Genomic DNA, 20,431 nt, shown 5'->3' on the forward strand with positions numbered 1-20,431 from the left:
CAAGCTCTTATGTAGAAAAGTAGGTACAGTCAGCGTACCTACTTTTCTTTCCACAGGCAACTAATAGTCATCGAGACAATTCTAACAACCCCAAACACAATTAATTTGCGTTGTTTTATCACAGAGTTCCCATGGCCACCCCCTGTCTCAATCATTAAGATCAGCTCCATGTCATCGTAATATTGAATTGTCATCCGATTTACATATGAACCTATACAAAATATCAGCTCAATCGGAAATCGGAAAGTGGGTGAAATTTAGCTTCCAAGATTTGACCTACACTAACATACATACATACATACAAACATACATAAAATCAGGGCAAGTTAAATAAAAGCTAATTAATTTAATACCACAAGAAGTTAGAACAGATAAAAAGTGGATTTCACTTTGATTGACAAAACTCGAAATGAATACTAACACCGAATCCCTTAGCATTTAAATGAACGGTACCAAGTTTTTGTGTCGCAGAAAGTTTTTTAATTTCGTCGGCAAGAGCCAGGTGCTGAGCTCACGTCAGTGCCAATTCGACAGACAATCCCCCTCGCTGGCTCCGTCCGATAACGTACCGCCCACAGACTTAGATTCCATTAAAGTCAAGAACGGACAAGGAGGGCGTGGGCGTACCATGAGGTATGACATATGACCCGAAGTGCGTCACTTTGTCATCATTATAACATAATATTTTAAGCACAGACCCAGATTGCGACCTTCAATGCAATGGACCGGCCAAGTTAAAGCTGTCACCGGGTCACCTTTAAATCTGTGCGTGCGGAATGCACTAAATAGTGGAGCATGGCGGGAAACAACAAAAAAGGCCGTACAGCCGTACAACGACCTCAATGACCACGACTGCTCTGACAAGACTATCCGACTAAGGCCCACTTGCATTCCACTAACCCGGGGTTAACCGGTTAAATCTGGAGTTAATATGGTTACCAGTACAATTTGACACTAGGTTAACGGTTTAACCGCTTTTAACCTCGGGTTAGTGGACGGTGCAAGTGGCCCTACATTTTAGCCCAACAACAAGCAAATAGGCCGCTTTAATCGTTTTATTTTCATGAGCAGTGAATCTTGAATAGGTCTACAAGTATATGAGTTGCTATCTTACTTTTATCCATGTAAACGTTACGTTCTAGACACTAAGCGCCACTTGCACCATCCCTCTAAACCAGGGTTAACCGGTTAAACCTGGAGTTACCATGGTTACCAGTACAATTTGACACTGGGTTAACGGTTTAACCGGTTAACCCAGGGTTAATGGGATGAAAAATTTATTATAACAAACATTGAATAAAGCTACAGAATATGGTCAAGTTGGCTAGTAGTAGTACCTAATTATTAAGAATAATTTTATGTTAGTGCCTTTGCAAAAAAATACAATGACTAAATGTTTAACTGAAGATGCACATTTGAAATATGAAATGATTTGCATCGTCTATTAACTTTTGATCTTCGGTACCATCTCTCTATAATAATACTTAAAGATGTGATGGTTTCCTTTTAATTGAGATTCTGTTGATTAGCACCTTTTGTGATTTATTAACTAACTTTTAAGAGTCGTAGTTTCAATATTATATTAAATTTTCGATTTCTCTCTCTGCTCATTTTCGTCTTCCGCAGTCTTCTAGAGAAAGGTATCCTTAGAGCGGTTTTACATCGTCCGGTCCGGTGGGTTACGAGCACAAACAAGTAAAAATTTAGAAAGTGCTTTTTTTACTTATATATTTATTCATTTATTAAATGTTTTTATTGTGCAACAGAAGGCTTATAACTTATAAACAAAAATAAAGGTTTTAATGCCATTATACTTTCTAGCAGCTGCCCTTATGATATCGGAACGGACCATGTGAATACTCGTACGCTAATGTTAGTTACATTCGAGTGTAAAAATATGGGAGCACATATCTAACTCAAAAATAGGCCCATAGCTCCGACAGCTCCTATTTCGGCGAAATAAGAACTATGGGTCATGTTCGTGAGTGGTTTACACCCATATTTTCACACGTAACTGTAGGTGCCTGTATTTAAAATAGGTATCGACTAAGATAAATTATAAGTCATTAAAATGACTGAATGATATTATAAAAATTAAATAAGTCCTTATTATATTTATTTTAAACTTCATTGCACAAAACATATAGTACATACTAGAGTACCTACTAAATATAGACTAAATCATAATTAGCTCAATGAATGAATACGACGAAATATAGGTGTACTTTATGGTTTATTCGGATACATAAATGATGAAACTATCAAACAAACGCTTGCAGACTGCAAATAAATAAGTAAAGCGGTCGCTCCATGAGTCCGTGGCCGTGTTTTGCAAATCGCGGCAGTTTTAACAGATTGGACGGATGAAAGGGAAGATAAATGAAAATGTAATTAAGCAAGAGGGAAAGTTTTAAGGAAACGATAAAAAGTTTCGCAACTGAAGCTAAATTATTTATTTCTCGCCGAATTTCTTTTTTTACCTATTGTTTACTTTCTGCTTTTATTTAAGTAATGCTTTAAGTTGCATGGTAATCTTTAGCAATAAAAGGATCGACAATTCTGTAGATTTAGGTAGGTACATATAGCATTCAAAGAGTTACCTGGTTTATCAGGAATTCTATGAAAAGATTCTGACCAGCCGGCGTATTATGGATAGTTTTATCCACGTGATAAAATAACTGTCACTTTTTAACACCGCGGGATAGAAAGTGACGGACATCGTTTTATCACGCTGTCACGTAGACATAGAACGACCATCATACCTGTAGTGGTGGTACGAAACCCTACACTGGTTATGGCCCGACATGATCTTGGCCGGATTTATTTTTAAATTATCATCATCATCATCATCATCATCATCATCATCATTATCATCATCATCATCATTCTAGCCTTCAGTCGCCCACTGCTGAGCATAGGCCTCTCTTCGTGTACGCCACTTATCCCGGTCCTGGGCTAGTCTCATCCAAAAGTGCCCCGCGATTTTCCGAATGAAATGATAAATGATTTTTTAAATTATATGGTTTTTAATCACTTAAACGGAAACTCAGGGCCGTATCTTAGCAGCCTATGTACAGTCCGCAAAGATTTTAAGGGGTGGTAAGCTGACTGTACATGTTACTTAATTTTATTTAAAAGTTCTGAGACGGTCGGACGGACCTGTAAATAACTGTTATATCTGTTGAATCCGTTGTGTTTACCCAAAGAAAAGTAATCTAAACAAAACAAGAAAAAGGTGAAGCTCGCGAAATTACTTAGCTTAGTAAGAATCTCATTGCGTTATGTAAATAAAAATAAAGCTCACCTTGACATCTCTTTTTTAACCTACGGCGCAAAAAGAGGGGTGTTTGTTTGATGCCAATCGGCGCGATTCGGGAAATGAATTAGATATTAACTAGATACGATATATTGGGTCCTTACCTATGAAATTGGCGTTTTTGTTCATAGATATAAGTCTGATCCTAGTTTTTTTTTTTTTTTACAAAAGTACATACACAATTACAATAAAACTACAATATGATTTCGCCAAACTGCTTGACAGCAATTAATTGTTATTTTTTATTGTTAAGTGTTCAGAATTAAGCCTTGAAAATAGGTCTTTTCATGTGCTGTCGGTTCGAGTATTAAAATTACTTATATTTTTCTAATGGTACCAATTTTCAAGAAATGGAGATATTGAAAACATACCTTAAAGGTGTCAAAAATTACTGGAAAAATTTTCTTTGGTTTGAATTAGCCATCAAAAAAATATCCGCAAAATTAATTGTATGGAAATTCGTGTTTCGTTGAAATTCTCCGAACAAAACGCCAATTTCATAGGTAATGACCTAATAGTAAAGATATATGTGATGTCCCACGGGTAAAGGTACCTTATGGCGGTTGGTGCTCTAATTCATTTCCCGAATTGCGGCGCCAGCCGCCATAAGGTACCTTTTGCCGTGGAAAATCACATATCGTATCTAGTTAATCTCTAATTCATTTCCCGAATCGAGCCGAATGTCTCTCTGTCTGTGGCATCATAGCTCCCCAACGGATGGACCGATTTTGACAATTACGGACAAGTTTATTCACCTACAGTTCGAAGGCCGCAAAAATATGTGACACGTTCTTATGGATCTACAAATAAGATGGTGTCGGATATTTTTGCGGCCTTCGGTGTGTAACATATTACTGCAGGTGACTGTACGAGCGAAACGGCCTGTTAGTTGCGTTTAGATTTATTGCCGTGTGCGATTTCCAAGTTACGTGTACAAATAAAATTAAATACCTACTAAAATTGTATATAAGCGTTTCTTTTATTTTTTGCCATTTTTACATAATTGTGACCTTTTTTGTCACTTTTGTGTTATTTATTATTTCTACTCAGAATCACGAGCTCTTTCGATCCTAATGGGGTAAAAAAATGACCCGGACTTTTTTTCCTATTGTGTTACCATTTCCCCATATACTTACTTTGTATGGCGGTATCAAAAAGGAAAGTTTGAAAAATGTATGGATATATTAGGACACTTTTTTTCTCCTATAAGGATGAAAAGGACTCGCGATCCTGACTAGAAATAACACAAAAGTGGCAAAAAAGGTCACAATATATAAAAATGGCAAAAAAGAAATGAAAGGCTCATATTATATTTACTTAAGGAAAGTTATCTTGCATTTGTTTGGAAGATTGAAAAAGGTTTTAAGAACATAAAAGAAGATTAAAATCTTATCAGGCTATGGCAAACGAATGCAGAACAAAATTACCTTTGGTAAATGTCAAAATTACTTCGGCAATAGTAGCTACCTGCTCAAAGAAGTACACAAAGTAAATTTTGCTGAACCATTTATTATTTATTCTCTCTCTTTGCTTAAAAGAATTTCAGAGGGCTTAATTACGTCGAAATATTTCTTTGCTTCCACTTTTCAAATTTACCGCTTTCGTAATTAGCTCCTTCATAAGAAGCAGCAACGTGCGCAGCGGGTGTTATATCACCCACAGTGGATTTCTTTTTGAAATACGTTTCTTTGCTTAACGCTTTGAACTTTTTGAGGATTTAAAGTGTTACTTTTGGGGACTTTTATAGTAATAATTACAAAGTGTATAGGTATCTTACTTTAATAGTAATCATTATTACGGCAACTACTATTTAGAGGAAATCTCAATATCACTTTGCGTAACTTTAATTACTTTGTCATCTGAACCAAAGAACTACTTAAAATACCAGGTGACGGAACCAAAGTGACGTTTCTCCGAACAAAAATGTCATATTGATACTAACAGATCCGATCAATATCGTATCTTTAGCAAATTTTTGACGTATCTTAAAGTTCGAATCAGGCCGATAGTATCCTAACTTTTCACGAAAAAAAATATACGAAACGCTTCGTTGTTTACTTGCTTTCCTATTATCATTGGAACAACGACACTTTTAGCCCCGATCTTGTTATTTATTCTTAGCGCCACTTGCACCATCCCACTTACCCAGGGTTAACCGGTTAAACCTGGAGTTACCATGGTTACCAGTACAATTTGACACTGGGTTAACAATTTAACCAGTTAACCCCGGGTTAGTGGGATGGTCCAAGTGGCCCTTAATTTACCACAATTTGAATAATATTTAAATAATTCCACATACCGTAATTGTCAGTCATGACTTAAATTTTAAAAGAAAGTAACATTATTATAGCTACCTCTACACGACTAATGTATTTTTACTTTTCTGTTATGAGACTAACAGTATAAAGAAGAGTGCAAATGGATTAATCTTGTTAGAGTTATCTCATAGAAACACATGTGCCAGGACTCATATCATTAGGAAAAATAGACGAATACGGACGAACAATATCCGAGGACTAATGAAAAACACAATTACGTTAATTTGCTTCCGAAAAGAGAAAAATTGACTAAAATATGCTTATCACCGACAAATATTTGGTGGACGAATTGGTATTATATTAGCCTATTCTATATAGATCTGTCTAGCAGATTTGTCTCCCTGCCAAATTTGGCAGGCGAGGATTTGGCACAAATATGTCTAGGTGACCGAGTAACAGATTTAGGGGGGAAGCCTAGAACGGGTAAGCTAACGAGAGGGCCTAAAATTTTTAGTTTTTATTTGATTTTACAAAACAATTATTGAACTTGAATATAAGACAAAATGTCTGTCCTTTTGTACCTATCTTATAATTATTTCTTTAAAAAAATAAAGACTCCAAAAACCCGTTTTGCTTTACTGCCTAAAGCGGGTAATCACTACAAACTAGGAGAATCTAATCAAAATTGTAAATTATCCAATGGCACATTTCTTTCGTACTTTAAGCAAACTCATCGATATCTTTGTTTTGCATGTAGTTAAGTTATATCATAACTCTGGTGCCCGATCGGAAATTACTAAAGCGCAAGAGTGTTCAAATAATCATTGGATATGCATTCTTTGATATTCGCACTTGATTTCGCAATAAAACAGCCCGCTTTAGGCGGTGTAACCGTTTAATACTCGTCTCCCCTAGGTAGAAAAGTAAATATCATCAGGATTATGAAGCTGAATTATGATGTATTTATTATGATTCGGTCAAGTTGTGTTCTAATGTATGGGGAAGACAAACAAATTATAGCCAGCATTCAATGAATGTAGTATGATACCTTTGGGTATGGTGCTCTACGCAGACTAGTGTCCCATCCCCTCCGCCTCGCCTGACGCAACCCCCCCTTTTAGCATGAAATATGTCCTGAATGCTGGCTATAATTTGTTTTTCAAAAATCACAATTTGACCAAATCATTATGTAAGTCTTTTATTAACGATAATAATATCGTAAATAAATGAAGGCTACTTACACAAAAAGATCCTGTAAGATACAGCTTCTATAATATAAAGTGAAAACTTAAAAGGATGATAATGGCTATCTTGTTTTATATTGGAAAATTTAACGTCGATTCGAGCTGCACTGAAAAGGCGAGACTTATCTCTGATAAGACGTTTAATTTCCTCCCGCCAGACGAAATGATGACATGAAAAAATGAAATCACAATGAAAATCTTTCCCAAATATATAGATTAAACGATAAACAGAGTTAAACCAAAAGTAATAGTAAATGGATTTGTTTCATCTCGCGCTAGGTGAAAGCTTTAGTGGCAATACGTGATTTATTTATGTTATTGTGATTTTGTGGAAGTAGGTACATTTTCTACACGAGCGTATTGGTGGTGTTATTAATGTCCAAACTTGTGGCTCTTTGAACTGTACACCTCGCGAGCATAATTTAACATAACTTATTCGCGAGAATAAATGTATGGCTTAGCCATTTTGACAAATTCCCTAAAAATGAATTGACAAAAAAAATATGTTTAATCATCGAGCCTGTTCACAAAAAATCTTCTCCGGACGGAGATGGAGACCTTCACTAACGCTCTGTCAACGGTCAATGAAATAATGTTTTCTTGTTTTAGCAAATCCTTACAAACTTGTTTAAAAACAGGAAAACGCTGCAATCCAAAGTTCTTTTAATTTAGGTATCTTCAATTAAATATTATTCGTCGGATTTTGTAGCAGGAAAATGGGGACTATAAAAACCGGTTGTAGTGGAAGTTGTCCCTGTTTTTCTCTATTTTTAAAAAGTTCAGTGAACCACACATCCTCTATTAAGCCAGTCACAACCGTGGCACAGAATAAACCAACTTGTGATTTTGTGTTAAGTATACAGTGTGTTTTTTTTAAGTGGGACAGTATGGGGAAATCCTAAAGTATAAGAGATACAGGGAAACTGTCTTAGGAAACATTAGGTACTTTTTTGTGAAAAAAAAATTGGTATAGTCAAAATTTTGGTCAAGTGTGAGTTGTCCCTAAAAATGATTAATTTTGATGAAATTTTTTTTTGACGCACATCTACTCAGTTTCATGAGGGGATCATTTTATTGTATGGGAAGAAAAAAATCGGGACAGCAGAAGTTAGGTAAATTTAATAAAATAATTTTACATTAAAGTAAATGTTCAAAGTGGCCTCCCTCTTGTCGAATGCAGGCACGAGCGCGTTTCAGAACACCTCTGGTAGCTTTAGACAAGGCGTTGTGATGTATGTTGTTCAAATGATAATGCACTGCGTCTTTTAACTCTTGTACCGAGTTGTAAGTATCTGCATAAATTCGACCTTTAAGGTACCCCCAAATGAAAAAATCCAACGGTGTTAAATCGGGTGAACGTGGTGGCCATTTAATAGGGCCATTTGTGCCCATCCAGCGATCAAGAAAATGTTCATTTAAAAACTGTTTCGTAGCGATACTATTGTGGGCAAGGGCGCCGTCTTGTTGGTAGATGATATTATTCAAATTATTTAATGGAATTGCCATATCTACTAAATCCACAGCCATGTTTAATTGTTCCTGATATTTTTGACTATTCAATGTTCCATGGTAAATTTTAATGGCAAAGATTTTATTATCTAATGTTGCACACCAACAATTAAAGGAAAAGCGGACCTGGTTATGGGTTGCCGTAGTTCGGAAGGGGTTTGTACGTGCCCAAAAATGATTATTTTTTCTATTGTACATGCCATTGTTTGAAAAATTGCATTCATCTGTCCAAATAATCCGGCTTGGAAAAGACGGGTTTCTAATCGAGCATGCTACAAACCACTGGCAAAATGCTAATCTCCGGTCAGTGTCTCCTGGAAGCAATGCTTGTACAAGATGACCTTCTATGTAACACTTGTACTTGTAAGCCTTCAATACCTTTCGTACTGCAGAGGATTATGCACACCGATAGTGTTAGCAGCTTCCCTCAATGAGGCTTTTGGGTAGGCTTCAAAATATCCTAAGATTGCGATAGTTGTAAATTCATTTATTACTGTGGCTCGTCTCTTCCGTTTTAATTTAAAACAGCCTCCCTTTCTTAAATTTTTCACCAGTTTGTCAAAAATTTTGCGGTCCGGTTGATCGCGGTCCGGATAACGTTCCCGATACCACTGTAACGCATTCACAGAGCTACGATAATTTACAAAATACGCTTCAATTAAATCTACTTTATGCGAGTTTGGTAATTCCATGACGAAAACTTAACATAATGTTAACTTTAAACAATGAAATATCAAGTAAAATACTGTTTGTTTCAAGAAGTTCCAAATTTAAAATTTGTTTTTTTTTTTTTATTAGATTTGTAAGGTAAGGCTCGCGTAAGAATATCTTAAAGTATTTTAATCCTTTTTAAACCAAATAAAGTGTACCAAATTCAAATGTAAAACTGGAATAGGCAATATTTTTTAAATAAAAACCTTGCAGTGGGCAGTGGTTTTCAATTTACACGGGTTGTAAAAATGAAAACGATTTTCTTAAATTTGACTAACTTCTGCTGTCCCGATTTTTTTCTTCCCATACAATAAAATGATCCCCTCATGAAACTGAGTAGATGTGCGTCAAAAAAAAATTTCATCAAAATTAATCATTTTTAGGGACAACTCACACTTGACCAAAATTTTGACTATACCATTTTTTTTTTCACAAAAAAGTACCTAATGTTTCCTAAGACAGTTTCCCTGTATCTCTTATACTTTGGGATTTCCCCATACTGTCCCACTTAAAAAAAACACACTGTATATTTGTATATAGGTAAAGTACTTATATTATTATACACAGAGTGGATTTTTTTTGGGCACTGAGTGCAGCTAACATGAAAATGGTCTTAGAAGACTTTCCTTAACTTTTTAGTTAAGGATGATAATAAGTACAGTTAAGAGAACAGACATCAGACTCAAGTTATAGTACATATATCTAAAATAAAACAAGGAATATAAAATTGAAAGAGGCCTCCCCGCGCTACAATGAATTTTTCGGAACTTATGTACGAAATATCATTTGATATTTACCACTAGCTTTTCAGTGAAGGAAAACATCGTGAGGAAACCTGCGAAGAAATTCAAGTGTGTATGTGAAATTGTGAAGTCCCCAATCCGCATTGGGCTAGCGTGGGGACTATAGCCCAAGCCCTCTCGCGCATGAGAGGAGGCCTGTGCCCAGCAGTGGGACGTATATAGGCTAAAATGATGAATGAATGATGATCAGATTTTATTTAAAACCCAGTCAAAGTAATAAAAGACGTACCGGAGGACGATAAAAAACCTGGATTAGGAATCTGCGCCAATGGTTCAAAAAAAGCTCTACATCGCTTTTAAAAGCTGATGTGTCAAAGTTTGAAATTGCTATGATTGCCAAACTGCGATATCGATAGCAGAGGCAATCCGAAGAAGATGATTAAAAATTCGAATTCCGCTCCCGGTCGTCAAATGATTTTCATTCTAGAAAAGCTACATGCCATTTTATATTTGACTCGTAGATTTTAGGTTCCAAGTGCTGCAACCTACAAAGCGTGAAGCAGATATGAACGGCCAACTCGAAACGGTGCCTGAAGTCACATTACGAATGAAAAACCGCAGGATTGCCGTAATTGAAAATTCCCTGTGTAATATACGGCTTGCAATTTCGGAGAGAAGCTCGGCCGTCCTACAGGGCTCCCATTTTTCTTTATGTTTAACGATATTATTTTGAACGCCACAAATTTTACCATTTTTCTTACGGCGCCCGCAACCGCCTGCAATTTCATTATCATGAACGCGTATCATGCACATTTTTCTTATCTTGCGAACTTTTATTGGAATTTGCGCCGCGTCGTCCGGAAATATGATCAGCCCAATAAAATTAGCTAGAGACTTAAGATTTATATCGATAAAACCTTATAATAAGAAGTAGTATCGACGCTGTATACCTACTGATACGGCGCGATTCGGGAAATGAATTAGAGATTCACTAAATATGAAATAGTAAAGATATGTGACGTTCCACTGCAAAAGGTACCTTATGACGGCTGGCTTAACGCCGCTCCAATATTATTGCGGCGCTATGCGACGTAAGCACCAGTCGCCACAAGGTACCTTTTGCCGTGGAATGTCACATATCTTTACTATTTCATATCTAGTGAATCTTCCGAATCGCGTCGATAATTCCATAATCTTAATGGCTAGTGTAATTGGAAATCATCTGAATCTCATCTCCGCTATTGTTTTGAAAATTGAATAGGCACATTTAACGTATTTACCAATAGTAACCAACAATTCATCCGGTATATTTTTATTTATTTTCTAATTAGGTGTGTTGTTCGGTCGGGTGTGTTTTTAGGGTTCCGTACCCAAAGGGTAAAACGGGACCCTATTACTAAGACTTCGCTGTCCGTCCGTCCGTCCGTCCGTCCGTCCGTCTGTCACCAGGCTGTATCTCACAAACCGTGATAGCTAGACAGTTGAAATTTTCACAGATGATGTATTTCTGTTGCCGCTATAACAACAAATACTAAAAACAGAATAAAATAAAGATTTAAATGGGGCTCCCATACAACAAACGTGATTTTTGACCAAAGTTAAGCAACGTCGGGAGTGGTCAGTACTTGGATGGGTGACCGTTTTTTTTTTGCTTTTTTTTCTTTTTTTTTTGCATTATGGTACGGAACCCTTCGTGCGCGAGTCCGACTCGCACTTGCCCGGTTTTTTTGTTTAAAGCGTACACATATTTCACAATTTGTCCTATTGTCACAATGTCAAAAAAGATTGAATCTACAACATGGCTGCCAATGCACAATATTTTACACTAGTATTACTCTTTGAATTGGCGGATGGGACTATACTTTGAGTTAAGAAACCAAACTACTTGCGCGTTACTAACTAGCTAGCTAACTAAGGTTAGCTAACTAACTCGGAGTTAACTGTTTATACAGTACAGTTTAATCTTGTATAAACGGTTAACTTCAAGTTAGTTGGCTAACCCTGGACCGCATAAGTGGCCCTTTAGGTTGTTATAAAATATTTTATATAAATATATCTCAAAATGAAAAACCAATAGTACCTAAGGGGGAGAGGAGGTACCACGAACCGGGGCGGGAGAAACATAGTGTTCGTTTTGCCCCGTACAAAAAATACTAAGTTTTATTACCCTATCTCACCTTAATGGATATTATACACGGGTCACAATTTTTAATATCAGTGCGGTGACAAAAATAAGAACAAAGTTATTCCCAAATGAAAAATGTAAAATAACCAAAATGAAATTGCTAAATTTAAAGAAGGTATTAAGTTAATAAATTAAACCAAGAAATGTATGAGTAAACGTTTGAAGCGGAAGATTATGTAAAATATATTCACTACCTAATTTAATAACATTAAGTATGCAAAAAATACTTCGGTAATAAAATTTATTAAAAAAGACAAGCCTTACTTAGGTACTTATTAAGTGCTAAGAAAATAAGTTGGGTTTGTTATTTTACTTTAATTATTCGCGCTTTTGGCGCTGATTTTAAGCTGGCTCTTCGGCATTAAGTGTGCCATTTGTACATTTTTGTATTTTGTGGAATAAAGTAAAAATTGAAAAATGGGGTAGTTATACCAATTAATATATGTTGTTTTAAACACTTAATAGGTATACTTCTGTTCTTTCACATGTTAATGCGCACAAAAACTTCCCACTATATACCTACGACCAAATATAGTTGCGAGCAAATTTTATAGGAAACGTTGCCATAAATGCATATTATAACCTCTTTCTACAGTATTAAGTACATAAATTTAATTACATCTACTTAATGACTGCAAGAATTGCCCGTTTACGCTAACGGGTGCCGTAGAACTCAACTTTCAGAGATAATTATCTTTTTTAGTATGGGCAGCGTCTATTAAATATGATTATCTGGATTAAATAGTCCATGACTCCGTTCTGTAACGATTGCAATGTATGACCCACCAAAAAATGTATGCTTTAGGATTACCTACATTATAATTTATATAGTTTTATATGCAATTTTTTGTTGACTTCAGATATTTTTGTTGAATTTTTGAGAGTTTTAATTAGGTAATTTTGCCATGTAGTCAATTATTTTGCATATTAGGTTTTTATTGTGATTGTACATTTTAACATAAACTTTTAATTATGTCTGTTACTAACACATTTATGGGTTAGGCCTGAAATAAATGATAATTTAATTTAATTTAATGGTGTTGGTGAATCAAGTACATTATGTGATCTTGTGACTTGTGGTCCAGAAATGTCAAAGCAGGCAAATTAAATCCATAGTTACATAATACGTACATAATTTTACTAATATGCAGTGCATAGTTCATATTATGTACTACGCATTTCAGAGTAATATAGTATAGTGTAGTAGTTGATTTTGTATGTCGCAAAATTTACTCTCTTAGTCATTGTCAGTTTCATTACAAGTATTATGTTCATTAAGATGAAATTCGGATGGATCTTCAACCATTTTGTCAAGGAAATTGACAGGTACAGTCGACGTCAAAAATATGTTTACACTTTTGCACCTTACTCCTCTGTAATAAGGCGAAAAGTGTACCTAAACATATCTTTGACGTCAACTGTACAGCGGCGGCCTCAACACCACAGCAAAACAGTTGCCATCGGAATGTCACCTTTAGGTTGAAATATTGGAAGTTGTAATTTGTTTTTTGCCCAAAAACTCCGCACATAAAATTGCGCTACTAAATAAAGAATGTTACGTGGCCCTTTAAAACTCATCATTACAGAGGCACTTACAAAGTGGGCTGCAATAGTCTGCCAGACAGACTGGTATTGTAGGCCTCGTCGGGTTAATAAGTTAATAAGTAAATATTCTTTATGGCACGAATAAATAAAATAAAAAAATACAAGGGGAATAATCAGAGTACGTAGGTACCCGGGATTTAGGTAGCAAAAGGCGGTCTTACTCGTATCGCTAAAAAGCGATCTCTTTCAGACAGCCTTTGGGTAGCAGGAAATGAATAACTCGTAAAATAAACAGATAGTGCAAAATAAGAGAAAAATAAAATTACCACACATACAATCGTATATTTATATAAATAAATAAGGAGGGGCTATTAATATTACAAATGTGAAAATAACTCGGTCTGTCCTTCTTTCCGTTACCTTTTCACGCTTAAACCACTGAACCGATTTAGATGAACACCACTAACACCTATGACAAAACTTCCATGAGGCACAGACATATTAAATATATTAAGAACATGTCGAGCGTTTTTCGACTTAAAGCCGACCACTGACTAACAGTCCGCCGGACGATATCGGCCGGTCAGTTGTTCGGAACTGTCAAATTTTTGTTCTAACTGACAGGCCGATATCGTCCTGCGGCCTGTTAGTCAGTGGTCGGCTTAAGGGACCCACTGATTAACAGTCCGCCGGACGGTATCGGCCTGTCAGTTGCTCGGAACTGTCAAAATTTTGTTCTAACTGACAGGCCGATACCGTCCGACGGACTATTAATCAGTGGGCCCCTTTAAAATACGTGAGTGACCTGTTCTTACTTAATATATTTAATACCACTTAATATATGAGCACAGTAATATATAGAGCATTTATTCTTATGCATTGCTCTAATAACGTAAATAAACATATTTACCCGTTGGATTGCTTGAGATTCTTTTTTAGGGTTCCGTACCCAAAGGGTAAAACGGGACCCTATTACTAAGACTTTGCTGTCCGTCCGTCCGTCCGTCTGTCTGTCACCAGGCTGTATCTCACGAACCGTGATAGCTAGACAGTCGAAATTTTCACAGATGATGTATTTCTGTTGCCGCTATAACAACAAATACTAAAAAGTACGGAACCCTCGGTGGGCGAGTCCGACTTGCACTTTTCCGGTTTTTTATATTTTGTATTAGTAGTTTTCGATAGCTACATTAACTGAAGTCTGTCTCACTGACTTTTTCTACGACTTTAGACAGAACAGATGACAAGGGGAGGGAGAATTAACCGTAATTAAGCCGAACGAAACTCTTTTAGGACAGGCAAAAAAGTATTCTTAATTAAAGCGAAGACCTCTGAAAAATGTTCTGTTTTTAATTATTACAGTTTTGCTGGTTAGGCGTCTACAGTGATGTAACTCAGGCCTAATGGCTGCAACATTCGCAAGAAAGCTAACTAATTAAATAATAAAAATAGCGTTTCATCAGTTTGTAAATTTATATGATAGCATAAATAGCGCCAATACATTTAATTGATTCATTACATTATTTGACATTTTGTAAAACGAGTACTTATCCAAACATACCAAAAATATTTAACCTTAAAAAAAATTATAGCCATATATGTAATAACTTACGTTACACACGCGCATACGTATGTTATTACATGGCGTACATACAAAACCACTTTTTTTAAAGCAAGTATCCGAAAATCCTATATCCGTGAATTTTACCCATATTAAAGCGTAGTTCCCCCTATTTTAGCATCGTCTCTATCAATTCCAATTTATTCGTATTCAGGTACCACCTTTTCGTTGTATTCCTGAATTCAGTACGCTCCTTCACCCCTTTCAAAAGTTCAGCCGTAATATGCGCCGCCGCTAAAACGGAGTAGAACCTTTATTGAGATTCACCTTTGGAGGCGATTTCTTTATTTTCTTTTTATTACTTTTTTATTGAAAATCGTTCATGAATGCTTTGCTAGGAAGTTTGCCTACTTCATCAGGGTTTTATTGGATACGGAATTTTCAGCGCAAGTTGCCAGCACAGGAGTGTTGTTTTCAAGGACTTCATTTTAAAGAAATCTATTGCGGGTGCAGTCAATGGTACTATGGTAATAGGTACCTACCGAACACGATAAACTGTCGCTGTCGTGTAAACTCTCATAAAGTAATTATTGCGATAATAGTCCGGCTTGTAAGCTCAAACTACAGCCCCAACAATAAAAAATCATGAAGGTTATGTAGACCGGTAACAAAAACTAGAAGTGGAAACAACTTTTTATGTGGATGTTTCCCCCCACTTTTGTGTCCCATTTTGCAGTTTTTTATTGTTATTAGAAAAACGGTTAAAGTTGCAAACAAAAAAAAAACTGCCAATGAACAAAATGTTCTTTATTAAATTTTCCACAATCAATTAAATTACGATGCTAGGACTTACAGATTTCAAATTATGTATCGTGCAAATCATGACCAGCAGTTTTTCTGCCATACAACACAGTATGGGTACTTTAAGAGATACTTACCTATCAACCCACCAAAAAAGGTTTTATATAGTGATCATATCTCTCTATTGGAATTGGAAAAGTATTCCATGGTGGCAGACTCTTTTGGTGCGTTGTTTTATCCGCTACTGTTGCTGCTGAGTGTACAGCCAAAATACTGTCGCGCGGGATTTATGCTTCCAATCACGCAATACCATACATTCCCAGCTCGACTAATTAAATTTTTCTGTTTCGTTCCTATAACAACCTGGCAGTAAATATTTCATTTTGAAGAAGCATCCGAAGTCCGTTTTCCAATGTAGACAAAATGAAAAATCGTCTTATAAACAGTTTATTTTATAATCAGATTTAATTGTTTTAAGATTACTTTGACTAAAGTAGCAAAAGCCTAGTTAGAGTACAGCGCAGATTTTGAGGCACAAAATAATTATTATTCAAGTTTCACATGGAATTTATCGTGTTAGTTGGCCAGTTTAGGAACAGGGTTGCCTATCGCGATTAGACTATTATTATTATGTATATGTGGTAAACAATGTATTTGCTCTCTGATTGCACTATTTTGAAAAGTGAAACTGTCGATGGACACCATTTAATAATGACACCTGAAACTCTTGTGTGAGGTCTATATTTGTTAAAGTTTATTATGAATTCTTAAATTTATATCTAAATAAATGGCTGAAGGTATTTACTACTAAAACTGTTGATAATATTGACGGCAGCCACGCTATCAACTATCGGAAACGTGGTTAATGGTCTTACCGACTCATTTATATCTCGATAGCACGCCAATAAATGCGATAAATTTATATGTATAATGGACCCGACTTGCCTATAAGGTTGGTGTATGAGGGCCGGTTGCGAAACTATTCCACTAAATATTTACCCATATAACAATGCCAGCAAAAAGTAGCTAAATTTATGAGCCAACTTTTGGGAGCGGCCAGGTACAGTGATTATTCGCTTACGATACGAGGTACAGAAGCATGTTTCTTATCTTATCCGTATATTATTAGTTTTTGAATACTGAATATTGAAGTCCTATTAAACAGCATTTTGGCCTTAATTACCTAAAAATAAATGATATTTGATTTTGATATTACTTATGATAGGTCAGAACTGAACTCGTGATCATTAGATCAATTTACCTGATGATATCCACACGTGCGTAATACCGGTAGAAGTAAGTACATGATCAATGCAGGTACGTAGATTTTTTGTCGCCATCTACATGAGCTGTCAATTTCAAACCAAGAATTTATCTTAAACTGTAGGTACACATCTGAAACATTGACAAGTAATTAATCTTTGACGATAATAGGTATACACTTAGATAAATAAATAGCAAACAAGCATAAAGAAAACATCCAAAACTCAAAAATAGTAACACATAGTTACAAATGTGTCTAGGTGCATAGAAAACAATGACCGACTGGCCGTAGTACCTACTTGGCCGCTTTTCCAATATTGTGTGAAAATAATGTGACATAACAAAACAATAACTTAGATTTTAGCATCGCACTCTGATGGATATTATTTAAACATTTTATTTTGGATTTGCTTCAACAAACTGAGTAATTGACACTGTTTATTCACCTGTCAAAATAGTTATCAAATTATTAAATTACAGGAAACCCACATCACTCAACGATAAAGCATAAGTGATACAAGTACATTATAAATCGACGTTAAGGCTATAATGAAGCATAACGAACGCTTTCGGCGGCCGAAGGCCTTTGTCGATGGAGGTTACTGACATATGTATTATTTATATTGCAATTTACTATTTGTTATCATAGCAAAGTTTGACTATCAGTAATTTTATCAACTCCGATCAGCTGTATAATGTTGTGTTAGCGTAGAAAGTATTGACTGTTGATAGCAGACTAGCTATTAATATGCATTTATTAAATGAATAAATATGATATTTTATAAAACGTAGCTCTGCCTTTCCATACGACACGTAACACCGAAGCTTTTGTAAAAAAGAATTACCTAATTGTATAAAATAAAATGTATTCTCAATTACGTGACTTTGTAAATACATACAACATTTCGAAAACCCATCTGCAATCGCACTGTGACTCTATGAAACCACTGTGCGATGCAAATACACTGGAGTCATTCGATAATATAGGCGCTAATCAATTGCGTGTTTTTAACACACCTTTGATTGATAGATATCTTTGTTCTCCTAATGCATTAATCGTGTAATCGTAAACAATACAATTTTGGTAGTTCTCTGCGGATATATTCCATGCACGAGGGCTCCCACGCAGTTACTTTACTGCATTATATAAGTTATGTGCAGACGTAGGAATCCGCGGGGTAAATTGTGAATTAAGACTATGTTTGTGCACTTATGGTACTAATTACATCAAAATTTAGGCTGCTTTTGATTAGGCAACTAAAAACTAATATTTTACTATTTTGTTGTAATTAGTACCATAAGTGCACAAACATAAAGTCTCAATTCACAATTTGCCCCGCGGATTCCTATGTCTGGTTATGTGTAACGAAACCACAAACACAATTATTGAGTCTTACTAATAAGATAGCAATGGGTTAAGTTTGTGTGTCCAATTCCCAACCTCGTAATAGCGATCTGATCTCGTCTACACGTGAAGGGTATCGGCGGGGGTTTCAAAAACTGATTTTCTAACACACGATAATTTACTTGAGTTACCACTTTTTCAATAATTATTCCAAAATCTTTTGATAGCTGAATTGATTAGTTTTTTAACTTCAGGGTAGCTGGATTTAATTGAGTAATGTATCTGTTGATTTTTAGTAGCGTTTTTAGCTTCAATATAAGCTTTTTCTTTTCCAAGAATCCCTTGATGTCCTGGAATACAAATTAATTCAATTCTGAAATGATTTTCTAATAAGTCAATAGTTTTTTGTTTAATATGTAAAACAAGTGGATGGGAGTTCTTGGGATTCTACAGGACCATTAAACATGATTTAGCATCAGTGTAAATTACATGTTTTACCATGATAGAATCTTTTCCAATGAATTCTATAGTTTTAAGAATTGCTATAAGAAAAAAAAGAAATCTGTAAGTTGCCTAAGACCTTAAATGATTGTTTAAATGACGGATATTTACCTACATGTACTTAGATTTATAAAATTAATCGATATATATAAAAAATTGTAATTCTCTTGTGGTCGCTAATGACCTTTGTTGTTAAAAAGCGACCTTAAAAAAAAACAATTATTGAGTCTGCGCGGAAAGAGAAGAGTCGTGAAATGTTGGGCAGCCCATACATTTTACGACTCTTCTCATTCCGCACAGACCCTAATATACTTATACCAAATCACTTATACCAAAAAGAGTGTAAATATTACACTTTGAACCCTGTACATGGGCTTTGCGATTGTAATCGTTAAGAAACAAAGTAAAGCAGTCGTTTGAGCCCGGCCTACGGCCTACTTAATTAAAAAAAATCCCATCCACGTCATATATGTATAATATAATAACTTGTGGCGCAATGACCCCAGACACCAAAGAGCGCCAAGATTCCCTATCTAATGCCATCAACGTCATGAAAGATAATTATTACACGGTACCTCTAGTGAAAACGACGTATAATGGTATTGTTGAAACACTTTGGGTAGTACGAATGTGCGAGCATTAAGCAAAAATATTGCTAACAATGGATACCTACTCGTTGATGAAATATTTTCGTCACTGCGTCATTAATTTATCTGAAATTCTTAATTGCACCGTGATTGTACCATCTTAATTCACTTATAGCCTTTTATCATTGCTTCTCATTATCTACGGCTACTGTTGTCTTCGAAAACTGGATATGAGGTAGTATTCAACTATTTTGGTAACCACCTTAATGACTAGTTATAAGTACCTACATATACAACCAATAAAAGAAAATCTTTATTTTGTAATTTTTGATTGTGAACTATATGATTGTAATGATAATGAATAAATAACCTATTTTTGTGATAGAATATAAAAAAATGTAATAGAATTAATAATAATGAAAAATGTGAATAAAAAATAAAAGAAAATAGGAAAGTCACAGCGAATGAAACGCAACTGTCACTGTTGCACTAATATGGAAGAATGATAGAGAGAGATGACTACTATACGCTACGGAGCGTTAACGATTGGCACGTTGGCTACGCGCCCTGGTACCTTCAACAATCTTTTCGTAACTGACTGATAGGGTGATTCATGAGACGTGAGCAGGACTAATCCTGCACACTCAGTAACTGATAATTGATCGATCACTGTCGTATTTAGGTGAAACAACCACACTTTTTCCTATTTTTTAACTTTTTGGTGAGGGCAAATTTTGGTCACCCTACAAGACCTAATTAATAAACATAAAACCTCTTTAACCGTAATGACAGCATTTTGATTACGAAGAAAATAAATTATCAGACTTGAGTGAGATACGAGTTTTCAAAAGTAACCAGACCG

General features: G+C 35.5%; 1 long non-coding RNA gene across 1 annotated transcript in view; it reads left to right on the top strand.

Moving 5' to 3' along the window:
- Positions 1-20,431, top strand: part of LOC134806522 (uncharacterized) — a 383,826-nt gene that overhangs the window by 209,691 nt on the left and 153,704 nt on the right. The gene's annotated exons all lie outside the window — the stretch shown is intronic.

Source organism: Cydia splendana, chromosome 3 (genome assembly GCF_910591565.1).
Source record: "Cydia splendana chromosome 3, ilCydSple1.2, whole genome shotgun sequence".
Classification (NCBI taxonomy): Eukaryota; Metazoa; Arthropoda; class Insecta; order Lepidoptera; family Tortricidae; genus Cydia; species Cydia splendana.